Source organism: Pogona vitticeps, chromosome 1, assembly GCF_051106095.1.
Source record: "Pogona vitticeps strain Pit_001003342236 chromosome 1, PviZW2.1, whole genome shotgun sequence".
Classification (NCBI taxonomy): domain Eukaryota; kingdom Metazoa; phylum Chordata; class Lepidosauria; order Squamata; family Agamidae; genus Pogona; species Pogona vitticeps.
Window position 1 is genome coordinate 197,155,993 of NC_135783.1, and position 22,494 is coordinate 197,178,486.

A 22,494-nucleotide genomic window follows, 5' to 3' on the forward strand; every position below is an offset into this window, starting at 1 on the left:
GATCATCAGGTCCAGCCCCTGACCTGACAGTGAGAAATTGTACTCTCAACCTCGGGCTCCACAGCTGAATACCTAAACCACTGGTTCTTAACCTTGGGTTACTCAGGTGTTTTGGACTGCAACTCCCAGAAACCCCAGCCAGCAGAGCTGATGGTGAAGGCTTCTGGGAGTTGCAGTCCAAAAACATCTGAGTAACAAAGGTTAAGAACCAGTGACCTAAACCACTGAGCTATCCAGCATTTAGCAACATCACAACTCCATAAATTTAATGCAACTATAAATGTAACTAAAAAGTTACAGGAAACATGTTACTTCAGGTAAGTAGCAATCCTAATGTAATGTTCCTTCATTAATGAAAAAACAATTGATTACAAGTGCCTAGTTATAACTAGTTAACTCCAAGTTTGAGAATTAATTAGTTACACAAGCATGTCTCTCCTGCTATATATTGTTCTAATCATGCCAGCTATGTACCTAGGAACAGAAGTGTTTGGATAAATCCTAACCCAACCGTATATATAATTTGGAGAATAGTGATGATCTCAGTAGAGATATTATCATGTTGCCTCATGTGTCATTGTATTATTAAATGTTAGGTACAAAAGCAACCTAAGAATAAATTTTCACTGAAGCACACATTTCACAGTAGAAAAACAATGCACATGCCTTTCTCTCAAGAATCTCTAATAAATTCAGATCAAAGAGGGAGATTATATAGTAGGTCCTCTTCAAGGCAGGATTAATATTATTATCAATTTTTTTTTAAAAAAAATGAGCAAAATATGGTTTATTGGTCTATCTTAGGGTTTACTGCCAGATCTAGTTGCATTAAGATGGAGATAAAGTAGATGAGTTTGTAAAAAAATGCTGTGGCATTAGAAAGTAAGTCCCTAGAAGTGGCATTGTTGAATGTCACAGATTTGGATAAGCATTCAGAATTAGGAATGTTTAGTTGAACAGAAATAGTTTTCCAAGATTGACAAAGGGGCTTGGGGCATCTCAACAACTGGTGGAATTATCAAAGCAAGTTATGGAACTTGAACAAACATGCACACAAGCAAGTCTTTAAGAAGCCACAAAAAGTCTTTAAGGACCCAAAAGAGGGTTGCTTAGATTAGGATGTTAATTACAGTTGAACCAACAAGGCCAATGCAGTGCCCTGTGTCGAACGTTAGCACAGAGACCAGGGAACCCAAGTGCAAATCCCTATGTAAGGTAGCCTTCGTCGAGAAACTCTGGTTCAGCCCAACCCATTTTATAGGGTTGCTGTGAGGATAAAAATGGGGAGAATAGCCATGTAGGCCACCTTGACCTCTTCTGAGAAAAAGCAGGTATTCAATGTAAGGAGTGGATAGTTGCAGAAAATATGAGCTGAATTTTTGCCCAGCCTGTGACCAACGGGACCTCAGACCTATTAATCATTTAAGACCCTTGGTCCATCTGTGCTGGATCCAGGATTTTAAAGGGGCTGAATGCTATCTCGGACTAAAACCCAGAAGGGATTCATAGCCCCCATAAAATCAGAATCCCCTACTGTCTCAAAGAGATATGCTCAGGGAGGCTGTTGTGGGGAGAAGGCAGCAAGGAAGTCCCCATCACAGGCCCTGTTCTGCATGACCCTTGATCTGACCCATGATCTCCATGTTTCTAAACTTCATTCACTTCATGGTTATTCTGGGTTTTTCGGGCTCTTTGGCTGTGTTTTGAACACGGCCAAAGAGCCCGAAAAACCCAGAACAACCATTAGATCCCGGCCTTGAAAGCCTTCGTGAATATATTCATTCACTTCAGTTTTCCAGGAGCTTTCCCTCTGCGTGGAACCAGCCTCGTTCCCCCTACTGGTGAGAATGGCCTTTCCACCTCCCCGAAGAGAAAGGTGAGATTCCCGACCCGCCTTTCCCCGGCGGACTGGGGGAAGCGATGCGGGCGACTCCTCAGAGAGGCGACACCCGTGGGGACGTGGAGGGCTGGAGAGTGGAGGAGGAGGAGGAGGAGAAAGGCGAGGTGCTGTCGACGGGAAGGCCTTCGAGGTGACCAAGAGGCACCACCAGCACTGCTGGAGCGCTTGAGAGCGGGTCGGGAGAGGATCCCTCCCGGGCACCCTGACGCCGAGCGCGGGGAGGAGGGAGGCCCTTGCGCTGCCGGAGGGAAGCAGCCTGAGCAGGCCGAGGCGGCGGGAGGCGAAGAGGGAGCGGCCGGAGACTCCCCTCAGGGCACGCCGCCGGCAGGTGCTCCGGGGCCACCTTTCCAAGGCCGGCCAGCTCTGGCCCTCCTCCTCCTCCTCCTCCAGCCTCCTCTAACCCCTCGTTATAGGGACGAGCCCAGCCGTGTCTGCACAGACCTTGGCCCTTCTTCCCAGACGGAACGACGACATGGGGGGGGGGGGCGGAGCAGAGGAAGGGGACCAGGGTGGGCTCCTCCGGGGACAGTGGCGCGCCTGCCCCCCCCCCACGCCCTGGTGGTGGCGGCACCCCCGTTTCTGGGCGCCCCGGAGGGAGGTGTGTGCCCTGGAGCCGGCCGGGGAGGCGGGCGCGGACCTCCTCCTCCTCCCGCCGAGCCGGCCTGTCTGGGAGCGCGCCCAGGCTCCCTCGCGGCGCCCATAGGAGGAGAGGCGAGGGCTTCTCGTCGAGCCAGGCGGGCTCACCTGCCCTTACGGTCGCTCTGAGAAAAGGATGCCTGCTCCTGCCCACACTCCCTCCGTCTTCATGGGGAAGGGGCCACGGGAGGCACTCACACAGTTTCATCCATGTCATAAGAACATTGTGTGTATCCTGGAGAGTCATCTACCGAGACGAGCATTTGACCTGTGGAATCATTCCCACAAATGATGGCTTGGGCAGAGGCGCAGAGAAGAGGGTTGGGTGCGTGGGTGGCATACGCAGCAATTTTTCACTTTTAGGCCAACCGAGAACAGCTCCGAGAACAGGCAGTTAGAGGACGAATGCCATCGTTTCCCTTCTTCCCCCTCAGCCGCTCGCAGCTGATGCCTTTGAGGGTAGAATCAATACGGAATGTCACAATGCAGCCTTTCACGGGGCTGCTTGTCAGAAGATACGCAGAGCTCTGCCAGACAAACAGAAATCCTGAAGTCATGGCTGTGAGAGTTTTCAGAGAAAAAATGAAGAAATGTCTCTCCCTCCACCCACACCTCTCAGCATTGGGGGAGGGGAGGGAGAGGCCATTTAGAGAAGGCACCTTTTATTCGAAATGACCATTTAAAAGCATAGCTGGAGCTGAAGCCAACCTTAAACATCTTGCTGTTTGAGGCAAAAGAGCAGATAGTGCTTCTTATCTACTTGAAGCAAGGAGAAGAGCATCCAAAGCCAGCCAAGGAATATGGGCACATGACACAGACATCCTCACTCAGATTTCTCCTCATCACTGGCAAAAATAATGCAATAAAATAGCTCCCTGTTGGGGTTTTTTCCCTCCCTTTCAGGATATGCCATTGAAGATGGGTGTCTGTCTCTGCCTAACCATAGAGTTGGCCCAAGAGGGATACGCCACAGAGATAACAAAATAGCTAGGGGAACTGCCTTGACCAGGGTACTGTTCTCAGGTATGTTTCATGGGTCGGTGGGTGGGATACCGTGTTTCTTTCTAGTTTATATCTACCGGTGTGCTTTTGGGCTGCATTTGTTCTGTTTCTGACGCAAAAGGTCCCAAGCCATGTTGCTACCTGAGGTGACTGGGCCCAAGCCCCAATGGCCCATAAGATACAGATGACCCGAGTTCAGTTAATTGGGCACCCCAAAGAGAAACCCCTTCCTGATATATTGATGTATCGATAAAATAATAATAATAATAATAATAATAATAATAATAATAATAATAATAATAATAATAATAATAATAATAATAATAATAATAATAATAATAATAATAATAATAATAATAATAATAATAATAATAGTCATCATCATCAAGGGGCTAAATTGCCCCTTGAAGCAAAGGAGAAAACAAACTGGTACCATGATGTAGCCGGCCGTAATGATTCAAATAGGAGGAAATAAATCCGCATCACTAAACGTTTTTGGTACATTCACCCCAGTATATACACCAGGTGACCACGATTCAGTACAACAGAGGGATGGAAAGTATCGGAAGGCCTAGAGAACATTCCCCTCATGTGACCAGGGCCTAACTCAACATTGCCAGCCCTGACTGGCAGCAACGCTCCGGGGTCTTCTCTGGGCTTACCTAGAGATGCTAAGATGGAACCTGCAACCTTCTTCATGACACACTGGGGTTTTCCTACTGAGCCACAGCCCGACCTATTAATTAAAGCCGGTCACGTTCAGCCTTTTGTTTCCAGAGCTATAAAATGCTAACGGCTCCTAGCACGCAGCCAACAGCTTTGACAAGGTATCAGATTCAGCCATTGTGTGCCATTGTTTACCACATGTCCAGATTTATTTGAATCTCACCTCTAATTCCAAACCCAAGCACTCTGCCAAAGATGTTGGCATGCATGAGGAAATAAGGGCCATTGGAATTCAGTGTTAGAATAAGGCTGTATTTCTTCTCAGTTACAATGTTTTACCATTTGGGGGCACAGGGTAAGGCTCGTAACCTGACCAATAATTGTACACAATTAACCAGCAGATGGAGATGAAAAGGCGCCACATTGTTACTGCACTAACTAAACCTGCCTTTATTACTGTGAGGTCATCAAACAACAAATCGCTTGTTAAGCTTAATCATACCAACAGGTTCACACTGTGAACAAAGACCAGTGGAGAAAATAATTGCCTCTCAAGCTTCAGGGTGAACTCGCACTCTTTGTAATGATTCTGCTGTTTTCTACTAATACAGATGCACTCCCACACATGGAAGTATATGCCTGTCTTATGAGTGCTGCTGCCCACTTCTTCAAGAGGACCGGCAAACCGCACACATCCCATGCTTGGCATCATGCAGAAAGGCCACAAAGTCCGTCAGTGGCTCCAGCCCAGCACAGCTAGTTTGTTCATTCTTGCCTGAATGAGGACCTGGCGAGAAGGGCATCTGCCCTGTCCTACAGAACATTCTCCTTCATCTTGACTTGATAGCTAAACCACTGAGCTATCCAGCAATGACTTTTTCAAACTGCATCTCTTTTGTTAGATTTCAGTCTAACAAAACCAACTTTTTTCGTCTTTTCTAATTACTGATCTCTCACACACATAAAACTTGTGAAGGTTTGATGTGACCTTCATAGGAAGTCAAGATGTACTGCTCAGTTGGGAACATGTGCTTTAAGATAATCAGGGAGGCCTTTCTCTTGGTCCCATCGAGTGGGGACACAGGTCAGGGCCTTCTTTGTTGCTGTTCCCGGACTCCCAAACTCCCTCCTATGGAAGACCAGCCTGTCCCCATCTTTGCTGTCCTTCTAAAAGCTAGCAAAGAAATTTCCCTTCAGGCAGGTTTCCTTTTAAATGACTGGTAGACTACAGTTATTTTTTAAAAATAACTATTGTATTTCTGTTTTTTTTAAATGTGTTCTTAATATTGCTTTTATTTCTAAGTTTTTAATGTGGTATGTCTTTAATTCTTTTAAAATATTATAATAATTTATTAGTTTAGTTTTTAATATTTCTTTTATTACTATATGCCACCCATGTAGAGGTGCATTACAGTAACTCAAGCAGGATGTAATTAAGGCATAAAACATGCTGAATGTTCAGCATGTTTTATTGGCCATGCTAACTGGAATATTCTAGGACAGTGATGGCGAACCTATGGCACGGGTGCCACCTGTGGCACACAGAGACATCTCCCTTGGCACGCAAGTAGAGCACTACCCCCCTATCCCCCCACCCCACCCCACAGCCAAACCTCAAACCATTATCAGCCATCTCTTCTTGCTAATTTCCTTGGTTCTGGCACTCCTTTAAGAGATCTCTTCAAGAGATTGGAGATAAGCCTGCTTGATTGGTTACAGTTGATCCCGGGAGTCAAATGACTGCTTCCGGCCACCCAAGGTGACTTTGCAAGCAGGAGGAAAAGGCTGCAGGTTTAGCAGGGAAGGAACATGCGACTTCAAATGTATGTACAAAACAGAAGGAGCGAGGTGTTTGTCTCTGTGTGTATACTTTTATCTGGTATAAATGTTACCCTGAGTTTGGGAACTTTTTTTTTTCCCTTGTCAAAGGGTTCTGTGTTAAAGCTGTAGAATTAAAAGTTTAGGAAAAATTCTGTGTGTGTCTTTGTGTGTGTGTGTGTGTGAGTGAATGAGACTCTAAACTGAAAAGTGGCTCAAAACGTTGGAAAAATTGTGTGTTTGTGTGTGTGTGTGTGACTCAAAACTGTTAATCTCCACTGCATTTAGCTCTGCAGTTTGCTGAGAACAGCAGAAATCTGAAGTGTGTAGCAATTGCGTTTCTCTATTTATCATCCCCAAAGCAGGCAAGAGTATCACAGTTTATTCCCAAAATCTGAATCCCAGTCTTTCTGCTCCTGATTTGCAACACCAAACAAAAGGTCTTACAAACAAAAGACAGGGTTTCTTTATTGTGCCAATCCATCTCATGTGCAGTCTTCCCCTTTTCCTACTGCTTTGCACTCTTCCTTGCATTGCTACCTTTTCCAGTGAGCTTGTCTTCTTATGATGGTAGTACAGTACCCTTTGTTTGGTTATTTTAGCTTGTAGTGAAAGTCAACACTTAATTTGCTTTAGCTATCTTTCTGACAAGTCATGTTATCTGTAAAACTCTTTTCCAACACTACATTTCAAATAAGTGAAATGTGTGTATACACTTTATGTAGTGTATAAAATGTGTATTTAAAGTCTGCACTCCTATATATAGCTGCTTTTCTGAGGGAGCTTTATTTTGGAGAAAACAGGTCCAGAATTTCAATGTACTTAATAAGCTTTATAAAAGTTGTTGTTTAGTCATGTCCGACTCTTCATGACCCCATGGACCAGGGCACGCCAGGCCTTCCTGTCTTCCACTGCCTCCAGGAGTTGGGTCAAATTCATGTTGGTAGCTTCAGTGACACTATCCATCCATCTCATCCTCTTTCATCCCCTTCTACTCTTGCCTTCACACTTTCCCAACATGAGGGTCTTTTCCAGGGAGTCTTCTCTTCTCATGAGATGGCCAAAGTATTGGAGCCTCAGCTTCAGGATCTGTCCTTCCAGTGAGCACTCAGGGCTGATTTCCTTCAAAATGGATAGGTTCTCCTTGCAGTCCAGGGGACTCTCAAGAGTCTCCTCCAGCACAATTCAAAAGCATCAATTATTCTGTGGTCAGCCGCCTATATGGTCCAGCTCTCGCTTCCATACATCACTACTGGAAAAATCATAGCTTTGACTATGCATACCTTTGTTTGTAAGGTGATGTCTCTGCTTTTAAAGATGCTGTCAAGGTTTGTCATCGCTTTCCACCCAAGAAGCAGGTGTCTTTTAATTTCGTGGCTGCTATCCCCATCTGCAGTGATCATGGAGCCCAAGAAAGTAAAATATGTCACTGCCTCCATATCTTCCCCTTCTATGTGCCAGGAGGTGATGGGACCAGTGGCCATGATCTTGGGTTTTGTTTTTTGTTGTTGAGTTTCAGACCATTTTTTGCGCTCTCCTCTTTCACCCTCATTAAAAGGTTCTTTAATTCCTTCTCACTTTCTGCCATCAGTGTGGTATCATCTGCATATCGGAGATTGTTGATATTTCTTCCAGCAATCTTAATTCCGGTTTGGGATTCCTCCAGTCCAGCCTTTCTCATGAGGTATTCTGCATATAAGTTAAATAAGCAGGGAGACAATATACAGCCTTCTCATACTCCTTTCCTACTTTTGAACCAATCAGTTGTTGCATGTCCAGTTCTAACTGTTGCTTCCTGTCCCACATATAGATTTCTCAGGAGATAGATAAGGCGTTCAGGCACTCCCATTTCTTTAAGGACTTGCCATAGTTTGCTGTGGTCCACACAGTCAAAGGCTTTTGCGTAGTCAATGAAGCAGAAGTAGATGTTTTTCTGGAACTCTATGGCTTTCTCCATAATCCAGTGCATGTTAGCAATTTAGTCTCCAGTTCCTCTGCCCCTTCGAAATCCAGCTTGTATTTCTGTGAGTTCTCAGTCCACATACTGCTGAAGCCTGCCTTGGAGGATTTTGAGCATAACCTTGCTAGCGTGTGAAATGAGTGCAATTGTACAGTAGTTGGAACATTCTTTGACACTGGCCTTCTCTGGGATTGGGATGTAGACTGATCTTTTCCAGTCCTCTGGCCACTGTTGAGTTTTCCAAACTTGCTGGTATATTGAATATAACACCTTAACAACATCATCTTTTAAGATTTTAAATAGTTCCACTGGAATGCCATCACCTCCACTGGCCTTGTTGTTAGCCATGCTTTCTAAGGCCCACTTGACTTCACTCTCCAGGATGTCTGGCTCAAGGTCAGCAACCACACTATCTGGGTTGTCTGGGTGCTGCATGTGTTGCTCTCAAACTAACAGCATATGGGCCAAGGTTTGACAAATTATCAGCATGCATACAACATAAAAAAATCACGTTGTGCAAAAGCATGCCAAGTTGAGTATCCCTTATCAAAAATACATGCATATATTTATTTTAAAAGTTTGTATAAATTACCTGGCTTGTATTACTTTAATATTTGTTTCCATTTACTAGAGTTAATGGTTATTTTTCAATAAAAAGTGTTTGTATCATTAAAAGTTATGTTATCTTTTGAAGACAAAAAGTGATGATTAATTCAGACAACTGTATGAGTTGTATTTTCTAAACTAAAACATCAGTATCCAGATTTAATTGCAGTCTTGGCACTTCGAAAGAAATAATTTGGTTTTGTGTTGCCATTTGGGCACTCGGGCTCAAAAAGGTTAGCCATCACTGTTCTAGGAGATGCAGTTTTAAAAAGTCACTGCTGGATAGCTCAGTGGTTTAGCTATCAAGGCAAGAATGAATAAATAAAAACATGCTGTTGGACTATTTAAACCAATTTCTGGGTGCTCAAAGACTAGAGGCAAAAAAAGCCATTTATATAACACTAATTCAGAATAACAGTCAGGAGAATCTACTGTTTTCCCAAGGAGGGAAAGAGCTATTTATTTTTCAGTTTCTGAAAAGATCTAATTGCAAACCAACTATTCAGAAAGCTTTCTTCCATGTTTATCAAGCATTTTTATAAATTTACAAAAGGAAATCTCTTATGCGGTAAATATTTTATGAAGTTAAGAACTTAAGCTCGTTAAAGTTATGCATATTGTGCTCAGCACCACTTTCCTTAAATGCTTTGACTACAGCTGCCCAGAGTTTGTTTCGTTCTATTTCATTTTCCTATATCGGTGTTGGGATACAAGATTAAAACAGGTTTATGAGAAACAAGCTCCGTTGCTACTTTCTAACTTCTTTTAGCTCAAGCCATTTTGTTTTCTTTGTCTTAACACCTTGAACTTACCTCTTCATTCGCAGTTTCTTGAGCAGTCCCTTTTTCTTGTCTATCAAACAAACAAACAAATAATGAAAGTCAACTAGTGTGTCAGCTGCGCCTGTTCCTTGAGAGGTCAGATTTGGCTATAGTGATGCATGCCTCAGTTACATCCCGCTTGAGTTACTTTAATGCACCTCTACATGGGGCTGTCTTAGAAGATGGTTTGGAAACTTCAGCTTTTTAAAAATGAAGCTGCCAAACTACTGACTGGGAGCATATAATGCCCCTGCTTCAACAATTTACCCATTACTGTACCTATAAAGGCCGATACAATTTGGGTCTTGGCTACCTAAAGGACCATATTGTCCCATGTGAAGAGCCACTGATGGCTCTTAAGATCACTAGAGGAGGCTCTCTTCTCGGTCCCATTGCCAGTGTAGGCTTGAGAGGGGGCCTCCTCTGTGGCTGCTCCCATGCTTTCCCTTAGGAGGTTGGGTTGGCCCCTTCGCATTTTCCACCGACAGTTGAAGACCCACCTCTTCAGGCAGGTTTTTAACAATCATAACAGAGTCCCTGAATGCTGTTTTTCAGTTATGTTTTTAAAGTTTTAAATGTTTTAATTCATTTAATGTATTTTTAACTACTGTTGTAATTTAATTGGTTTTAGTGTGTAATTTATTGTGTTTTTCATTCTACTTTTTTTTTAACACTGTTAACCACCTTGAGTCTCCTTATTGGGAGACAGGCAGCCTATAAATAAGACAAGATAAAAATAAAATAAAATAAATTTATTTCCCAGTTGTTCTATTAAATTTTCTGTCCAGCTGATCTTCACAATACCCATTATGTAGGTTAATACTCTCTGGGCACGTCTTTCCCTTCCTTTGGTCAGGCCCTTATTTTGTCTCCACTAGGGGTGTGCGGGTGGGGGTTGTTAACAGCTAGCATTATGCGCTTCCCCACCAAAATTTCCCAGCTAAAGATACAGCTGCTTCATCTAACCAAGAAGGCTTGTTACTGATGTACTCATCCTTGTAAAGCAGGGATCTAAAGTCTTTTAAATTAAACAGAGCACATCTAATAATATCAAGCAGAAATTATTTTAAGGAGCATTCTATACTGTGGAAGAACCCTACATCAGGAGTTACTGCCGCTTCTCCTTCATTCCAGTCTGAACAATTCCCCCCTGCCCCCACCATCTCACTCTTTAAGGTTTTATGTAGTCAATTTACAAGATGCCAGGGGTAGGTATGGGCTCATTTACCTCACACAATAAAAATGTTGAGATGAATCCTCACAAAAGCTTAGTGTTGTTATAATAAGGAATAAGAAGGAGCTCAAACACCACATTGGTTTTCCAAATGGGTCTTTAGTAAAGCTGAATTGCAGTGTATAAAATGAGGGTAGTCCGTTTCTAGAAAAAAGGTAGGGGTGCACATATCCCTTGTGCTTTTGATCATTATATGCGGTGCAGCTTGCTAATAAATTTAACACCACATAAGGACAAGGTAACCCCATGGCTACATGGGATTTTGTACACTGGTCACCTTGCTAGAAAAAATGGAAGGTGCTAAAATAAGAAGAAGACCAAAAAGGAGATGGATTGATTCAATCAAGGAAATCATGGGCTTTATGTTGTAAGACGTGAGCAATGCTGTTAATGACATGACCTTTTCGGGAGACACTAATTGATCAGGTTGCCATAACTGGAAGTTACTTGACAGGACAAACCTAGAACAATTAGATCAATGATCTACTTCATTGTCTGGATAAGTGACGGTTCTAATCAGCAGGCGGAACTTTTCCATATAGTCCGCGATCTATCCGGAGTTGTTCACAGTGATTGGCTTCCCACTAGCATCTCACCTGAACAATTTGCAGCATTTTAAAAATCTAAAGTGGAGGTCATCCTCCAGGATCTTACTCCCTATTTGAAAACAGTAGATCGATCAGAGACGTCCAGCACTCTGCCTTGCCCGAGGAGATGTAATCATTTTCTTCCTGTGACATCAGATATGGTGGACAAAGTGCTTGATCGCTGTCGTGCCGCCACCACTTTCCTTGACTCTTGCCCAGCCTGGCTAATCAAAGCAGCCAGACCTGTAAAAACTGAATGAGCCACTGCAATAATTATTGGGTCTCTCCAGGAGGGCAAGGTTCCCCTTGCCCTCAAGGAGACACTCATTAGGCCCATTAGCAAGAAACCAAGTTTGGCAGTGGACGACATTGCCAATTATAGGCCTATTGCCAATGTTTCCTTCCTTAGCAAAGTGGTAGAGAGGGTGGTGACTGACCAGCTCCAGACCCTTTTGGATGAAACCAATGCCCTGGATCTGTTCCAGTCAGGCTTCAGGCCACGCCACAGCATGGAAATGACATTGGTCACCCTGTTTGATGACCTGTTGAGGGAGGCCAAAGGGGGAAAATGTTTCTGTTGGTCCTCCTTGATATCTCAGCCAACTTTGATACCGTAAACCATAGTAATCTCCTGGGGAGGCTCTCCGAGCTGGGAATCAGTGGTCTGGCACTTGCCTGACTCTGATCCTTCTTGGAGGACTGTTCTCAGAAAGTACAGCTTGGTGAGAGTGTATCAGCCCAATGGAGTCTCAATTGTGGGGTTCCTCAGGGCTTGATTATCTCCCCAATGCTGTTTAATATCTATATGAGGCCACTGGGTGGAGTTATCAGGGGATGTGAGGCTTCATGTCATCAGTATGCTGATGACACCCAGCTCTACATCTCATTTTTTCCAACAACAATGGATGCCATTTCATCCCTTCAGCGCTGCCTGGGGGCTGTACTGCAATGGATGCAGGTGAATGGTCTGAGGCTGAACCCAGACAAGACGGAGGTCCTGAGGGTGGGTGGCCCTGCCATCGGTGGTTTGGGAAACTCCCTCTTTTGGGGGGGAGTGATTCTCACCACAAAGAGTGAGGTCCGCAGCTTGGGGTCCATCTGGATCTGGCACTTATCATGGAAACCCAGGTGGCGTCAGTGGTCCACTCCGCCTGTTTTGATCTCAGGCAGATTGCTCAGCTGCATCCCTATCTTGATGTTGGTGCACTCACCACTCTGGTCCACGCACTTGTACTCTTGAGATTAGACTACTGTAATGCACTTTATGTGGGGCTATCTTTGAGATTGATGCGGAAGCTTCAAATGGTACAGAAGACAGTGGCTAGACTATTCGCCAAAGTGAGAAAATATCAGCATCTTTTTCCCACTCTGGCTGCCCTGCACTGGCTGCCCATTCATTTCCGTATTGATTTCAAAGTTTTAATGATGATGACATATAAAGCCCCAAATGGTTTAGGACCTCAATATCTAGTGGAACGCCTCCTCCCACTTAGATCTACCTGAATTCACTTGTTCTAGCCAGGACTGGCGGCTGAGGGGCCTAACGCCGAGGGAGGCCCGGAGAGAAAGAACAAGAAACTGGCCCTTCTCGGCAGTGGCCCCTCACTTCTGGAATAGTCTGGCCCCAGAGATCTGCCTGACTCCCTTGCTGGGTGTTTTAAGAGCAAACTTAAGACCTGGCTCTTTAGGCAGGCTTTCCCTCCTGCCATCACCTAATGACTTTGCCATTTTGAATCTATATTGTTAGTGTTGTTTTTATCTTATTATATTACTTTTATCTCTTATTGTTAGCTGCCCAGAGTAGACTTCAGTCTAGATGGGTGGGGTATAAATCAAATCAAATCAAATCAAATCAAATCCAATCAAATCCAATCAAATCCAATCAATCAATCAATCAATCAATCAATCAAGATGGTGGAATGTGTGACCCTCCGGATGTTGATGGACTGGAGTTCCTATGATGCCTTACCTTAGGCTAATGTAATAGGAGCCTAGGCTAATGGTTCTCGTTCTCTCCCTCCCCCTCCCTCTCTCTCTGTTGTTCTGCTTCTGCTTCTCTTTCTCCTCTTCCCTGCCCCATCATACTTTAGATGTCACCACAGATATTTGGACTTTAAATGTGGCCATTTATGGTCATATTAAATGGATGGCAGAGATTGCCCCATCCATGAAAATACCTTTATCTGTTAAGCTACAAGAAAGGCTTGTGGCAAACATAACAATATAGCAGCCAGGACTCTTTCCTGCAAAGTTTTTTTCTGTTTCGCTAAACATTTGGTACTATTGCCAAAATTCATGTATATGGAAATGGGCTATTTGGTTAACACCAGCGTAGCCTGTTCTTGAATCGCTCTGGCCTATTGAATCTTTTCAAGTTTACCTGGAGATCTTTTGACTTGTAGAACATGAAAGATTTTGTGGGCTTTTGGCAGCATGTTTATTCCCACTGAATACAACATTCAGAAAGTTATTTCGGAGCCACTGTTCGTTCCAGTTCTTTACAGCATTTGGAAAACTGTTGCTTAATGGCAGCAACTTTCCTTGTTTTTGCTGAGGCCTGGTATGTTATTCAATCCTTTTTTGTGTGTCTGACAGGTGTTTGAGTCGGCGTGCAAGCATGAATGCAAATGTCTGGCTTAAAGTCCAAACAGATTCTAAAAGAGATGAGGGAGAAAGGCTACAGCCAAGCCAAAATTAAACCAAATGCATTTATGTTGCCCCGCAATTTCTGTGTTTCAGCATGTCTAGGTACAGAGAAAAACGTGTCCAAAAAGTCCACTCTGCCAAATTCACCCATCATGATTGCTGTTCTTTGATGCCTGCAGCCCGTAACAGCATGGAGTTCTGTTTAATGCCTGTCCTCTATACATTCATGATTGTGTATGTGCTGTGGGCATGAACGGGAAAACTGGTGGTTAATGATGGTTCATTGTTCATGGGTTGCCACAGACCACAACCCATGAATTACCGTGAACCTCCCCCCAAAAATGAGCTGGTTTGCCGATCAGTTTTGGGGTTCATGCCGGGGTGCGGGGAAGGGAAGACCAGTGCTTTGTTTCATTTTGGAAAAACAGGATCCCTGAACTGAACCATAAACCAAACCACAAACCAGCCTGGTTTGTATTTTTTCCTAGTTATAGTTCAGTTTGTGTCCGTCTCTACCTATCACCATATTCATGCTCTGTGTCCTCACTGAAACACAAACAATATCCTCTCTTATCTTGCATGGTAAGCAAACAACTGTGGGCGCTATCAGCTGCCTGCACTGATAAGTATCCCTGCCTCAGGCTCTAGGTGCGACCCACACTGGGTGCCAAGTTCTTGCTATTTCTTTTAAGGATGATGCTACGGTATAACATATATATACTACAATACAATGCTATTCTCAGCTGTCAAATGTTTGCTATATTCATATCTCTATTTTCAAACTGAAAAGCAAAACAAAAAGGCAATGGCCAAGAAATGTGGTGATTTCAGTGACCTTGCTCTGCTAGAACTGGTTCATTGTTTTGGAAAGTTTAAAAATACTTTTTCAATTTTCTGTAATCCACAGAGTCAATTTAGCACTCTTGATCAAATGAGGTATCAAACTTCAACAGCATGTCCTGTATACAAATTTTCCATATCCACCCACACAACCACCTGCACAAATAATGTGCCACTGAGTTGACTCTGACTTGCTGTAGCTTCCCCAGGTTTTCTAGGTATATTAGGAAGTTGCTTCTCAGTCCTTCCTGTGGTGGCCCTGCGGGACTGCGCAGACCGACCAAGGCCTCACAGGTGGCAGGGCACGTAACCCATTCAGCTATGCATGCCTCAAATTATCTTGGCTGATCTCCCTCTTCCAAGAGGCATAGAAAGTATTCCAGGTGTTGCAGTAAAAAAAAAAAGAAGTAACTATTCGATGCTCTGAAATAAGTTGACCTTCCCTCACAGTCCTCTCCTTCAAAACTTCTCCAGCTTGACAGCTGCCCTAAGGAACTTGGATGGAACATTTAATCTTCATTCATCAGCTATTTTCAGGCCCACCCTAAGTCATTTTGGTGCCTTGATTGAAGGCTAAGATGGCAGCACCTGCACTATATGTATCAAAGCTGATACATGTAGAGCTACAGGCAACAGGCTAGGTGACAGTGCACAGGCTAGTCTGCATAGTACAGTCAGTTATGTCCTACAACATGTTGACATCATTCCTTCCCTGCTCCCTAGCCTTTCCTGCCTCATGAGGCTGCCTCACTTTGCCAAATGATATGGTTGGTGCTACCTATTCAGAACAATCACTTAAGATTTCTCTTCTTATAAATAGTTTCGGTCTAATCAAATTCATTAGCTTCAAAATTTCCTGGCTTCATAGGGAGGCAGTCACATAATCCGGTAGAGAACATGCTCCACTGCCTATAAATCAAGGCACAGCATCATGGGTATCATTGAGTCATTCTTTCCTGAGGAATTAAAGCTTATTCACTTCTCAGTGCAAAAGAGGCAGTGATTGAGCTAACTAAAGTCTTAAGCAGGTTCTCCTGTTAAGGCAGGAAACAAGCTGGGTGGTTCAGAAAGGAGGGATTACAAATGATTTTTTGAAAATAAACATATAAAATTGGTGTAGCTAGTGCGTTTTGACACATTAAAACTTGCAAAATAAATATCAATAGATACGATTATTCAATCTTGAAGCAACATTAATTGCCATCCAAGGTGTCTGAGCAGGATGCAATGAACCAAGGTTGATATACATACTAGAATTATTGTGCTCCAGCATGCCCTGTTTTCATAACAGTAAATAAAATGGAGCACTCTTGAGTGAAACAGCGATGGACATAGAAAGGAGGACGGTGTCTTTTAGGAGAGAAATGCAAACACATAACACAAACATACATGTGTTTGCTCATTGCCTTTAGAAAACGGGGGATAAACTCAACATACCGCGGTTAGCTGAACAGATGAGTGCAGTCAGAGATTGGATAGGTTAATTTTTTGGATCGCGGCTCCCAGAATCCCCCAGCTCCCTACACACAGACAAGCAGAGAGAGAGAGAGAGAGAGAGACCAAGAGAACAAGAGAGAGAGCAGCTGAAGTGCCGTGTCTCTTTTAGCTCTCATACAATTGGATCAGCTCTTCCTCCATCTTTTCCCCCTTCAGCTGTCTTGATTTGAAATGTCTCATCTACTCCTTGCCAAGATGGCCACCTCGTAGTGAAGTAACATACCTTGAGCTGGTCCTGGTAATTAGAGTATTTCAGAGCCATTTGGAGCAAGTCATGTGGCATCGCTTTTCAGAGGCTGTGAGAGAGGACAACAAAAGCATATTGGCAGAGGAAAATGACTGCCAAGCCAAGGCCTGTTTCCTGCCCAACACCAAGCCTAAATAGCACCATTAGGTGATCATTAGTTTCAATCAACATGGCACCTCCTTGATAAAGTCCACAGATTCCGAGTGTTGGTCATGATGTCTGGTGGGAAGTGATTGGAATTATATATAGCTCAACACACCTGGTTGGTTCCAGGTTGGATAAGGCTGTATTAGACTGTCTGGTAGAAAGTTCAGCTGCAATCCACATGACAACACATTTCTCTACACCAATGGCTGCCAACCTTGGGTAACCTCGGTGTTCTTGGACAGCAACTCCCAGAAATCTCAGAGCTGGCACAGCTGGTGGTGAAGACGTCTGAGAATTGCAGTCCAACAACTATGCAAGGTTGGGAAGCCCTGCTCTACATGACTCACAATGTCTGGTGGGGACTTCTGCTTGCATCCTTTTTTGTATAAGAAGATAACTCTATGGAGCCAAGACCCCTGCTTTTAGGGTTTCCGGTTGTGGAAAGGGCTCTACTGATGTTCATATCAAAAATGCAGAAGATGGGAGCAGGATCTGAAGGTTCTGTGGATGTGTGGCAGTCCTTTGAGTTTGGAAACATTAGCACGAAGACGTTAATATCAAATTCTTAAGGAAACTTGGGATGTTGATAGAGGAACATTCAGAGAAAATATACAATTTGTTAATTAGTTTGTTAATTAATCCATTAAACCATTAAATCGACAAATGAGTGTGTGTGCTCAGAACAGTCAGCAACAAATTAAAGGGCACGAGGCAGTAATGGTTAATAAAAAAAGTAATGCTGTTGGCATTTAAAGATGAAAATAACGAATTTCACAGCCATTGTTGAAACTGTTAAGTTACAGAAAACCACGTTACAGTAGTTGTAAATACATTACTTCCCATCTGTGACGGCCTTGTCCATCTTACTCTCATTGATCTACATTTTTCAGATCCGAGATAGAAGTTCTATTTTTAGACTATAATTCTGGAACACTGGGCGGGGGGGGGGGGATAATTTTCTCTCTCTTTGGTTTGCCCATAATGATTGATTCGAGTGCTTCTCCCTGCACACCATCTGAATCCTTGCTCGCTCTCCTCACACATATACAACCAAATATTCAAATATTTTCAAGGGAAAGAGTCACCCCCCCCAAAAAAAGAACAATTCTGTTATACTATGCAAGGGTGACTATAATGAACTGGGGACACTGGAGGTGACGTTGACCTCTGACTGGAGCACCCTGCCAGATTGTACTGTGTTTCAGGGGTCAGCCGTCTCTCCAACAACCTCTCCTTAAATGCTCACTGCAAATTATCCTTTCATTTATGAGGTATTTCTCCTGGCTAGAATGCTAAATCAACATTGTTTCTCCACCTTCTCTCGCTCGCTCGCTCGCTTTAATTTTACAATTCAGTCATTGCTTGCAGGGAGACCTGATGTCATGTGCTTTAGAACGGAGCTGAAATATAAAAGAGCCTGCACAGCTTGAGTTAAGCAATTTTGAATTAAGTAACCAATGTGTCTGAGAAGAAATATTAGAGGATTTCATAATGGAGCACATAATCATCTGAGCTGGAAAGCATTTGCAAAAGAAAACCCAGATTGCAAATGTGTACACTGCCACTGGAGTACAGCTTATCACCTAATACATATGTCTCACCCTTAGATCTGTAACTGTTTTCAGACAAAACGCAGGAGTAAGCTCAGCTGCATTGGTAGTAAGACAGCCTCCTGTTTTATGTACGCCGGATGCCAAATTTAATTGCTTTGCCTGTGGGATCCCAGACCAGAAGAAGAGGATTTCATAGCACTTACTCTGGCACTTTCATCTCAGAGGGTTCATTCTTTTCAACAAATGGTAACGCTCCCCGCTTTGGCTTCTGTTGACTTGCTTTAACTGACTCTACGTCTAAAACCGCCTCCATCCTCATCAGTGTAAAGACTGCCTTGTAACACTTGGTTCTGTGCCTCGAATGGGACCGGACAGAGAAAATATTGCACATCAAGGGCTTGTTTGTAGTTTTAAAACAGAGATTCGGAGTTTCTTGCCTTTTTTATGGCCTTTCTTGTTCCTAGGAAACCTAGGGGGACAACCAAGGCGAAATACAGAATATTTGGCTTTAACAGCAATCCACATTTTGTAAGCTCAGCTCTGAATAAAAGAGCTGTGATCTCAACAGTGTGTACAGTGAACATTGTGTCATTTTAGTTGTCCTAATAAGGGCATTTTCAGACAGTACTTGTGTTATTCGCTCAAAAATTATCTTGTTCTCTTGTTGACACTGCCACAAACTATTTGCCCTATCACAGGGTGGGGGAAATAATTCTGCAGTTTTTTGTCCAAGGACAAGAAAAGTAGCAATTTGCATTCCTGTTCATTTACAGAGGACTGTGAATTTCAGAGACTTTGTGTTAAAATATGTATCCAAGTGGAATGACAAGATAAAATCCTTTAGAACCATTAGTGGTCTCTCACCTCTAAATCTTCCACAGAGAAGTGTGAACCAGGAGAAGCGTTCTTGCCTCCTAAGCAGATAGTTCAAGAACCAAACCAGAATTTGATACCTTTCTGGGCCAGAGACAAAGGCAAGACAGAGAGGTTGAACAGTTTGCTCTTTTAAGACTGTGGTTCCCAACCTTTTATGCCATCAAAGCCTGGAAATAATGTCAATTTGTTAATTCTTTTGCTTATCATATCTAGTGGAGCAATTTAGGATTTTAACCTAATTTAACACTTACAGGGTAATTTTTTTAAAAAATGTTGATCATTGTTTAATTATTTATTATGCCCTCTGTGGGGTAGTTTTCCCTCCTTGGTTAAAGGTTTATAGGGCATTCTAGTTCCTATTCATAATTGAAAAGGTGTTGGGGGGGGGGTGATGGTATTTGGTCCATTCTGATCCAAGATTGGGAAACTAAACCAAGCAGCAGATGGCACTGAACGGCTCATCAATAAATCTTATCTTCATCCTATAGGATAAAATGCTACCTCTTAATACATATTCAGCAATTGGAAGGCAATTTAATGTTTTCATTGAATGTTTCAATTGCTGCTAGTTAAGAAGTTGGCAATTGTATTGCCAGCCACACAGCAGTCACGAGATTAGGTGTGCAGCAAGGCATGCTGGAACCAACTTCTTAACTTGCCCCAATTTGTAGCTGGAATTCATATTGTTGATACGAAATGCTAGTGTAATGATTCAATCAAATCCTGGCCATTGCGAATAATAATGGAGCCAAAAGACACAACAGCTTAGGGGTGGGTGGTGGAGCAAGAAGAGCAAAGAAGTGATCCAGTTGAACAAGTTGCGAGAGGGAGTCCCTGACTTTAGGACAGACAGCCCAACTGGTCCATTTCCAGTTGTGTCGGAACTCACCATTCCCAGTGAGCAAGTGTATTATGGAATTTATGGTGCCTCTAGTAGGGGTGGGGGTGCCAAATTAGGAAAGGCAAATTTGGAACAACAAGAAGTGTTCTTTTGAAGGAGCCAACGACAAATGTGCCACCGGAGGTCAATGGGAATAATCTACAAACCATTTACTGTATGTCCTACTGTGTGTTTTTTTTAAATAAAGATTTAATCAACAATTAAGTAATGCTGAGTCAACAAATGACACAGATTGACCAACGAGCATTAATAACAACATATGACTCTTCCAGTTTCTAATGTTTAACATAGCCCACCAGTGATTCTATCTATTAAAGAGTCTGGGTCCAGTCATTAAAGCAAAACAAAAGCAAAGCGTGCTGTTTATAAAAACAAAACAAAACCTTGTAATAAAAATAATAAAACCTGTAATATGTACACATATTCTGTTACTGCATTTATAATTTAGTGTAAGCTTTAAAGCTATAAAAATTACAGGAGTGCTCCTGACAGTAAAGACAAACAAAATAACTCCATTAGTGGAAAATTGTTCAGTACAAACATTGACTGCTATTGTAAATCTAAAACAAAGATGGTGAGCCAGGGAAATGGAGTATGTGAAGAAAAACAGATTACTACCATGCTAGCTTTACTATTGGTTGTGTAAAGATTACAAATGGATAAACCCGGGTCAAGTACGGTAATTAGGTGATACCATATCATATTAGGAGCTTGGAAAACCTCCGTAGTTTGAATGTCAGCTCCCAGAATATAATGAAAAATAAAGGAATGATTTTCTAATAACCAACTTTCCAAGCTGTGGTTCCACCTACAGAAGGAAAAGCAAATTTTTAGTCGTAGTGAAAATGGCACTTATATGCCACTGCTTGAGGACTGCCATTTTATGAGGAAGAATAACTGATAACTGCTTTAAGATGTAATGCAAATTTGGACAGATTTCAGGTTTTTAGTAACTAATGCTTTTTGGGACCTACGAATGAGCACTTGGTGCAAAGATCTCAACCCAGAAGGCCTGTAGTTGTTATGTGTCAATAAGTTGGAACTGACTCATAGCAATCCTCATAGGGCTTTCCAAGGTGAATGAGACATTCAAGGACTGGTTTTCCCAGTTCCGCCTCCCCAATGCGTTTCCGTGGCCAAGGATAGAGTCAAACCCAGGTCTCCTGAGTCCTAGTCTATCACGCTGTCCACTACAGAACACTGGGAATCTGTATGACTGCAAACGAGTCTGAATTAATTGGCCTGGGTTCTGTAGCATTCCAGAGAGAGACCATACAAAACAGCATTATTACCCAATGTAAACTGTGCCCTGTTTCCACGGAGTGAAAAATCTTCTTCTTTTTATTGTTTGATAATTAGGAAAAGCAGCACACTGAGTCACACAAGCATGATGGATGCAGCACTCCCCACCCCCTTATCAAATGAGTCCCCTCAGGTCAAACGTCACACCCTGAGGTTTCCTGTCACTCCAAACGCAATACGATGTGTGACAGTCCATTCACACATTCAGCGGCTACCGTAGTTTATTATTTGTGTTTGACAGTTTCAGCACCCGGCCCTTTCGGATGTCTGCCCTTGCAGAGTGGTTCACAATAATCAGTATCAAAGGCAAGTTGTTACAAGAGCCAAACGATCATTTTAGCAATATGAGCTTCCTTGCCCAATCAAATCAAAGTGGACAAAAATACCTTTCAGGTTGTCCAAAAGCTAACTGGTAAAAAAATATTTAATGTTCTTTTAAAAATCAGTAAAGAGGAGACCATTTAAAAACAAATCAAAACAATCCCCCCCCACAAAAACATACATTTTAAAAGAATGTGACCCAAATGCACAGTGACTAGTCTTTGGAAAAGCTACTTTTTGGACTACAGCTCCCAGAATCCTCACTCCAGCATGGAAAAGTGTATTTTCCCAGCCCTGTAATTGGGCAATGGGGGTGGGGACACAACCGGGCCAATCAACTGAATGCCTAGGCCAGTACAAAGGGTGGAAGCCCAACACGAGCCAGTTTTTTTCTCATTCTTCTTCAGCTTTTCCCTTTTTGTTGTCCTTCTCTACTTTTCCTTCTGTGTTTGATGGGTTTGGGTCATGAAAGGGAAGAGGGTTATCTAAGGAAGTTAGGAAGGGCTGCCTACCTATCCGTCCATCTTGAGATCCACCGATAAGTCCAAGAGTCCTTGCATTGAGAAGAAGCCACAAAATCTACATTCTGCAAGTCTTTCTAGGATGTCCTTCCCAGTAGCCATCATAACATTCACCATCTGCCTCATACATCAAACACAGACGCCTTTCATGTGGGCAGGACCTTCTCGGTCCTCTCCACGGATCTCTGCCGCTGAGAAAACATTTACGTAGCACTCCATCTTCAGAGGATCTTTAAATATACCTGGCTTGCTTATGCAAACGTCAGAGTGACCTAAACTCCCACTGAAAGAGAACTTGAGAAGCTGCCGTTCAGGTGTTTCCCTCGCTTCTCTCTCATGCCATCCTCTGTCATCTCCTTTTTTTCTTCTTAGTTTTATTATTTTAAAGAAGACAATTTATAATGTTGAACACA